The 8,830-nt window shown below is 43.0% G+C and overlaps 1 non-coding gene across 1 annotated transcript; it reads left to right on the top strand.

Moving 5' to 3' along the window:
- The first annotated feature begins 6,576 nt into the window (after positions 1-6,576).
- TRNAR-UCG (transfer RNA arginine (anticodon UCG)) lies at positions 6,577-6,661 on the top strand. Its single transcript has one exon. It is a non-coding gene; the product is annotated as a tRNA-Arg (tRNA).
- Positions 6,662-8,830: the final 2,169 nt, after the last annotated feature.

The raw sequence follows: 8,830 nt of genomic DNA, 5'->3' as shown, positions 1-8,830 counted from the left end.
CCTCGGGGGTGGGCCTGGGCTGTCCCAGCCTGACCTCTCCCTCTGCTGCTTCCTGCTTCCTCCCCTCCTTCCCCAACCGTTCTCATCCCACAGACCTTCCCTGATAAACACCCTGCACACGAAACTTGTCTCAGAGCCCCACGTCCTGGAGGAGCCAGCGGGCGCTATTTGATCATTAAAACCGGCCTAGAAAGTACCAAGAACAATAACATCAACGTTATTTGTTATCGGTCAGTTATTATTAGTCTGCGGCCAAAAAATAACAAACATCAGAACTAACAGACTAAATTCCCCTGTAGCCACAGCAGTCGTTGAGAACAGCCAGGGTCAGCCATGAAATGCCCCTGACCGACCGAGCACAGCTTCAAACCCTTGAGTACACCCGGGCGTATGCAGCTCTGAACGTTAGATAATAGGTTTAGTGTTATTTTCTGTAATAAGCTCTCTTGGGTATTTCCCAGTGGTTTCATTTATTAATTACTCTCACTTTGTGCAGAATTATTGATTTAGGTGCACAAAGTTTGATTTTCTTTTTTTTTTTTCTGCTTCGGGATACTGTTTTCTTTGAGAGTCAGGTTTACACAAAGAGGTAAAGAGGTCACAGCCACCTGAACCTCAGGTGTCTGGCAGGATTTGATGTAAAGAAAATAAACAGAAGAGAAGAGAAATGCAAGCAAGACAGAGGCTCAGTATAGGTTTTTTTTTTTAACGCTTATCTATTTAAAAAATATTTTTTAATGTTTAGTTTTGAGAGAGAGAGACAGAGCACAAGTTGGGGAGGGGCACAGAGCGAGGGAGACACAGAATCCGAAGCAGGCTCCAGGCTGTCAGCACAGAGCCAGACTCGGGGCCCGAACCCACAAATGGCGAGATCATGGCCTGAGCCGAAGTCAGAGGCTTAACTGACTGAGCCACCCAGGCGCCCCTGAGGCTCAGTATAGGGAAGTGACTTGCCCAATCTCCCAGATCTCGAAAGTGGCAGAGCCAGGACTTGAACCCACATCCTTCTGACTCCAAAGCCTGGACACAAGCCCCACACCACCCACACCGGTCAAGTCACACAACAAAACTCTGGAGACCAGACTCAGGTTCTAGCTGCTAACTGTGCGAGAGGTGAGGTCAGATGTACCTTGCTTGAGGCCCTAGAAGAAATGCCAGTTGAAACCAGTTGTGATCAGAGAGTGTGGCCTTAGGATGGCTTAACCTTTGGAGAGACCCTGAGGCTTTATGTCAAGTGTGAGAACCGGGTGTCTGAGGGACCCCAAGGAAGGGCGTGTCCCCAGCTGCTCTGAGGGCAGAGGTCCCACGATCCAGAAGACTGGGTCAGCCCCTGAGTGCTCTGACCCCATCTACCCACCATCATAATTCTGCCCCCAAAAGGAGGGACAGCTGTGTCATGGCAGCCCAGCCCCCAGTCAGGACAGCCCTGCTCCAGCCAGCCCTAGGGTTGCCATAGCAACCATTTGAGGCGGCTGGATTTTCACTAAAGAAGAAAAGGGAGGAAGGTGGCAGCGGGGAGAGGTGAGGAAGCAAAGTCTTGGAGGGTGTGGTGATTCACCTTGTCACCCCCAGTGAGGGGGAGAGGGGCCCCAGTCACTTCGGAGAACTGGAAATACAGAGGGTTACTTCAAGTCTTCCCAGATGCCTCACGCTTCGGCACACAGAGAAGGTGGTCAAATTTGCACCGGGTCCTGGGGCAAACGGGAGGTAACTTGCAAGCGTCTATAGGGAACGAGGTGGAAAAAACCATTACTTTTTTTTCTGTTATATAATTTTGTTAGAAGTACGATGGAATAGGGGGAATGTTAAATATTGGATATGTATAAAACTTCCCAATAAATCCTTTGCAAAAAATTTAATGAGAACCTACGCTTTCTTCCATGAACATAGTTTGGTTTCTTTGTTGTTGGGTTTTTTTTTTAAATATCAGGCTTTACGCACGAAATGGCCATACATAATTCTTGATGCGGCTTTTTAATGAGGATCTCTTGAAATTCTCGGAAGTCACTATCGACAGGAAACTTTTGTTCACACAGTACCTGATAAAAAATGTAAAAGCATTTTATAACCATTCAAAAATGTGTAACACTTGAAATTATATTAAAAGAATCTAACAGCTCTTCCTTTTCTTCCTTTGACAAATGGAATGTTGGAATTTCTTGTGATAATGTGAATGGATTGCGAATACAATCAAACGTTTCATACCCAGTATTTCAAAATAATGATGAAGTTCTAATTTGCAGAATGTACATGTATTGTTAGAACTCTCTCCTTGCAGCTAATGTGGATGCCAGTGAAAGGGCACCTTACCAGCAAATAGGCTTAAGCGACGACCTTACATAAAGACAGGGGTTTGGAACCTTCTTCCCAGAGCAGCTCCACCCTGGAGATCCTGCCCAACTTCCTGATCGCCCCCTTCATATCTTGGCCCGCACTGGACTGGACACTGGGCTTCTAGGACACAGGGATGTGAACTTCTCTTGTGAGTCCAAGGACCCCTTGTCCATAAAGGGGGTCACAGTGCTCTGCAGCTGGCTGCTGATACAGGTGTGCAAGTGACAAAATACTTCTTAAGCCATGCCCGGCCCAACATGGTGCCAGATGTCGCTCCTCAGTGTGCAGCCTACCAGAACCGCAGGGCCCTTCTCTGCTTCCCTCTGGGAGACCAGGGTGCCCTGTCTGGTAAGGGGACCAACCATCCCAGTTTGCCTGGGACTGAGATGTTTCCAGGGATGTCGTTTCTTCAGTGCAAAAATTGGGAAAGCCCCAGGCAATCCGAAAGGAGCTGGTCATCCTGCAGAGCTACCTGAAGGCTGTAACAATCAGTTCTTCACATGCATGCACACGCACACACACGTTGCAGAGTTCTGGGTAAGAGAAATGTCTGTGCATATAAATAACATGGGGATCTTATTGCAAATGAAGATTCCGAATCAGGAGTCTGGGTGGGGTTTAAGATCTACGTTTCCTTTCTTTTTTTTTTTTTTAAGATTTTATTTTTAAGTAATCTCTACACCCAACGTGGGGTTTGAACTCACCACCCCGAGATCAAGAGTCACATGCTTCACTGACAGAGGCAGCCAGGTGCCTATATTGTTCAAAATATTTTGAACAAATGCCCGGGTGATATAGATGCCATTGGTGCGTGGGTCACACTTTGAGCTTCAAGGGCTTGGGTCACAACACTGAAATCAAAGACGATTCCATCACTGTGAGCGGATGTTTGCGGACAGCAGCCCCAGAAGAACCGGCAAGAGAGAAGAGAAGGGCCACTGAGGAGCACCTGAGTGGCTCATTAGGTTAAGCATCCAACTCTTGATTTCAGGTCAGGTCATGATCTCACAGTTCATGAGATTGAGCCCCATATCAGACCCTGCACTGACAATGCAGAACCTGCTTGGGATTCTGTCTCTCTCCCTCTCTCTGCCCCTCCCCTGCTCACAGTCTCTCTCAAAATAAAATAAACATGTAGAAAAAAAAATCTTCTGAATATTTCAGCCCTTTAAAAAAAAGAAGAAGAAGAAGAAGGGCCACTGAAACCCTTCCCCTCCATTTGAAAACCAACTATTCCTGGGGCACCTGAGTGGCTCAGTGGGTTGGGCATCTGACTTTGGCTCAAGTCATGATCTCGCAGTCTGTGAGTTCAAGCCCCATGTGGGGCTCTGTGCTGACAGCTCAGAGCCTGGAGCCTGCTTCAGATTCTGTCTCCCTCTCTCTCTGTCCCTCCCCCACTCGCACTCTGTCTCTTTCTCTCTCAAAAATAAAATAAAAACATAAAAAAAGAAAAAAAAGAAAAGTATTCCCAAAGGCCCATGGATTTGGAAAATTGCTCTCTGTATTAGGCAAATGTCACTTGTGAGGATGCATCTCCCATTACCCCTAGGTGGCTCTGTGTCAAAATCACCCTAGGTGGCTCTGTGTCAAAATCAGTTGACATCAAATGGACCCTGGCATGAGTCATTACAGAAAGTTTTAGGCAATGGTGAACTCATCAGGCAAGGTCCCTGACCTCCTGGTGTTTCTAAACTGACTAACAGTTCATGCAACCAAAGTGTGTGCATATGTCTTCATTCGTTCCCTTGTTCATTCATTTATTTGCCAAATAATGCCCGAGAACCTGTGTTCTAGGTACTAAGGAAGGATGCTAAGGGTAACCTCAGCACTACAGTTTGGGGTGATACAAAGTACTAAATACCTGGGATGACCCTCACATTGAAAACAACCAAAATATCTGTTATAAAATAGGAAAAATTTTCTTGAATGTAAAATAAGCTGGCAAGAAAATAAATAATGCACAAGACAAAAAATGCAGGGAATGAAGGCAAGAATCAAAACAGATAAGGAGAGTCGCAGCTGTGTTTACCCAGAGGGCATTCACTGAACCCTGAGAAACATAGCTTTGGTTTCTCTGGTGTCCCAGAGCTAAGATGACAAAGCCCAGGGACTGCCCAAGGTGCAGAGTCTGATAGGGGTTTCTCCCCTCAAATAGCTGAGACTTCAAAAGGCTACCCTCTCAGGTTAAGGACAAAGGAGAAATACCAACAATCCCCTCCATGGGGACTGCAAGAAGAATGGATTGTCTTAAAACTGAGCACTAAGTAGAAAATAGAAAAAATAACTACTGAGAATTTGGAAGCTTCAGTCATTCCTTACACAAGTTTGTAACCTGAATTCATACAACCTGGGTGGTCCCCAAACTCCACAAACCAAGAATTTTATTTACAATGGTTTCTGCCAGTAAGTGCCCCCAGTGGCCTGGCAGATGCCAAAAAATGAAAACAAATATTCTTTGGAAAAACGTTCTGCAATCCCAGGTCTCACAAATTTCCATAAATAGAAATCCAAGGAAAATGAGCAAACCACAGTATAAAACTAACCAAATACACAAGGAAACAAGGCGTCATGACTGAGAACCAACAGAAACAACTGGCAAAAGAACAAACTTGCAAGGGTTTTAGGTACTGAACTTATCATAGAATTTGTAAAATAATTATGTGTGCTATTTTTTCAAGAAATAAAAAAACAATCTTGAAAATATGTGCAAGCAACAAGAAACAGTAAGGAACAACTAAGCAGATTTGAGGAAGAAACAAAGATAATGTCTAGAAATGAAAACTATTACAACTGAAATGAAGTACTTAACTGCAAATTAGACACAGCTGAAGAGAGAATTGGTGAACTGGAAAATAATTACCAAAAAAATAGCCACGATTAAACACAACATGCAAAAAGATGTAATATTAAAGGGAAAAAAAAGAATGAAGGACAGGGTAAGTAAGTGTAATGTGTGGCTAATTAGAATTCCAGAAAGAGAAATGTAAGAGAATGAAGCAGAGGCAATATTTTTAAAACTGATAGCTGAGAACTTTTCAGAACTGATGAAAGACACCAGGTTCAAAAGCCCAGTGAATCCAAGCAGATTAAATAAAAAGAAGCCTACACTTAGGCTCATTAGTAAACCTTCAAACTCCCAAGTTAATGAGAAGATTTTTTTAAAAGCCAGAAAGAAAATACTGATTGCCCTTGAAAGGAGCACCACTTGATGATGGCTGATTCTCATTCAGCAGCCATGGAAAACCAGAAGAAAACAGAATGTTATTTTTCAACATGCTGAGAAAATAAATAAATGTCAACTCAAAATTCCATACCCAGAGAAGATATCTTGAAAGATCAAGGGTTAGATAGAGACATTTTCAAATATACAAAAATTGAGAGTTTGCCACTAGCAGACCCTTACTGAAAGTTGTATAACAGGAGAAAATGAAAAGGAATTCCAGAAGCTCTGCGAGGAAAGAAAAAACTGTGTGGGTAAATCTAATCAAATACTGACTACCCTAAAACATATAAAAGGTAATGTATCAAGAAATTTTTTTAAAGACATAATTAAAATACATGATACAGAAAGGGACTTCTGCTTCTGCTCATGGAGGATTAAACTGCTTCAGGGTTTTCTCCATCACCATAAACAATTAGGAAAATATACCAAAAGAGGGGGAAAAGAGAGAGAAAGAAAGAGAGAAACAACTGTTTTCAGACACTGGAACAGCACAGAACTATGCCCTGAAAGAAGATAAACAAATGAGATATATGCCCCATGACTGTCCCAGCAAACTGTCTGGAGACAGTTTCCAGACTGCAGTTTGGGGACAGGTATTGCAAACAAAGCTCAGTGGTCTCACTGAGTTGAATAGAGGGATATCAGGGTTTAAGAAGATAACTGAGGCTAAAATTTATGAAGCAGACTGCCAGAGAAAAGGGACATGCACAGAGAGAGAGAGAGAGAGAGAGAGAGAGAGAGAGATTCAGGGAAATGTAGAGAGGTCTCTTTGAATCTTTGAATGAGTACTGATCTGCACATGCACAGAATGAAACTCTGTAAGGTCAAGAAAGAACCACTGGAAAGTAGCAGACCAAAGGAGCCCACACAGAGAGGAGAAGAGTTCATGTTCTCATTACCCAGAGTGGTGACACCTCACAATACATGAGATATTGGATAGGGTCCTTGGAAGGGTCACATTTTTGTAGTGGCACTATTGGGCCAACCATAACAAAGCTTAAAATTAAGCCCTGAGGGGCGCCTGGGTGGCTCAGTCGGTTGAGCGTCTGACTTCGGCTCAGGTCACGATCTCGCGGTCCGTGGGTTCGAGCCCCGCGTCGGGCTCTGGGCTGATGGCTCGGAGCCTGGAGCCTGCTTCCGATTCTGTGTCTCCCTCTCTCTCTGCCCCTCCCCCGTTCATGCTCTGTCTCTCTCTGTCTCAAAAATAAATAAATGTTAAAAATAAATAAATAAATAAATAAATAAATTCCCTGAAAATCTATGGTTTAAAAAAAAAAAAAAAAATTAAGCCCTGAAAGGATCAGAAGGATCCCCAGTAACTTACTCCAATACTCTATAAAAGAATCCACCCAAATCCAGCATTCAACAACAGAAACAACACAGAAAACACATAATGTCCATATGCCAGTTTATTGCTTCTTGGCTCTAAATGCACCCTTCTTTGCCCCGCTTTGTGACACTGGAGCTGGGAATTGAATACTTGGTGCTATGTGAAACTTCGTCTTTAAACGTGCTGAGGCAAGTGGGGAGGTTTCACTGCAAGATCATTGCTGCAGAAGAAGTTTCTCTTCCTGGCCCTGGTGTATTTTATCTCCACACATGTCAGTGTTGTTTAGGAGGCCTAGTGGCACTCATTCTCCAAGTTGTCCAAACACCTAACAGATGACTTCCTGAACCAGCACTGGCCCACTGGCACCCTGGCATATTGGCTACCTGACAGGTAGACCCTACAGACCACCTAGGACCTATCTGCATCCTCTAATGGATGTCTCAGCCATCAGGTAAGTTGTTGCAATGGAAGTCTGTGGCCCAACCCTCTGGCAAGTTTCTTCTCCACTGGCAAGGCTGTGTGTTCATATGGCAGCCACACCCTCTCCAACAAGGTCTGCATTGAAGGGGGCAGGGTTGGAGTTGTCTCTTTCAAGCTCTTAATTCCTTCCTGTCTAATTTCCCTCAGCCCTAGAGGAAGAACGGCTTCCTGTATTTGTTATTCCTGTATTCCTTAGAGGTCTCCTGTAACCCTTATAGTAATTAACCACATCTGACTTGTTAATAATTACTTATATTAAACTAACCCTGTTCAAATTACTGATGAGATTTCTGTCTTTGCCTGGCCCTTGGCTGATATATCCAGCATCCAATCAAAAGTTACTCAGCATACAAAAAAAAAAAGCTAGCATTGAGTAAATAGGACTCATAACCAGGAGAAAAAGAAATTAGTTAATAAAAAGAGACCCAGCAGTGGCTGAGAGGATAGAATTAGACATCAAGGGTTTTAAAACATTTTAAATCTTATACAAATGTTCAAAGACGTAAAGGAAAACATGAATACAATGAGGATATAAAATAGAATTTATAAAATAAAAGGACCCAAGGGCCACGTATAAAGATGAAAAATACAAATGTGAAATGCAAAAAATATGCTGGATGGGATTACCAATAGAGTAGATACTGCAGGAAACAAGATTAGATAGCTTGAGAATATAGCATTAGAAACTATCCAAAGAGAGGCACAGAGAGGAAAAAGGCTAGGGGAAAAAAATGAACAAATATCAGTCATCCATGGGGCAATGTCAGGGTGGCTTGCATATGTATTATCAGAGTCTCAGAAAGGAGAGGAAAGAAAAAAATTTTTTTGAAGAAACAAAAGGCTGAAACCTTTCCAGGTTTGATGAAGATCATATACCCACAAATCAAGAAGCTCCATGAACCCCAAGCAGAATAAAGAAAAACATACCAAAGCACATCATGATCAAAGTTGCTGAAAACCAGTGATAAAGAGAAAGTCTTAAAGGAAGCAGCCAGAGAAAAGAGATATTATGTGCAAAGGAGAAAAAATTAAGAATTATGGAAGACTTCTCACAGAAACAATACAAAGCAGGAGACAATGAGTCAAACTCTTTGAGGGACGCCTGGGTGGCTCAGTCAGTTAAGCATTAGACTCTTGATTTCGGCTCAGGTCATGATGTCACAGTCTGTGATTGAGCCCTGCATCATGGAGCTGAGCAAGGAGCCCACTTAAGATTCTCTCCCCCTGCACTCTCTGCCCCTCCCCCACGCGCACAGACGCTCTCTATCAAAATAAATAACTAAACATTTTTTCAAGATCTTGGAATTGGTGAAATGAAAACTACCCACTTGGAATTCTAAAGCCGATGCAAATTATCTTTCAAAAATGAAGGCAAAAATACTTTCAGACAAAATCTGGGAGAATTTCCCATTAGCCTCCAGTGCAAAGAAAAAAGAGTGTTAAATAAAAAGGTCTTCAGGCTG

This window comes from Panthera pardus, unplaced genomic scaffold, assembly GCF_024362965.1.
Source record: "Panthera pardus isolate Hobbes unplaced genomic scaffold, ASM2436296v1 HiC_scaffold_12, whole genome shotgun sequence".
Taxonomy (NCBI): domain Eukaryota; kingdom Metazoa; phylum Chordata; class Mammalia; order Carnivora; family Felidae; genus Panthera; species Panthera pardus.
Note: the sequence above shows the minus strand (reverse complement) of the source record. Positions and strands in the feature narration are given on the sequence as shown.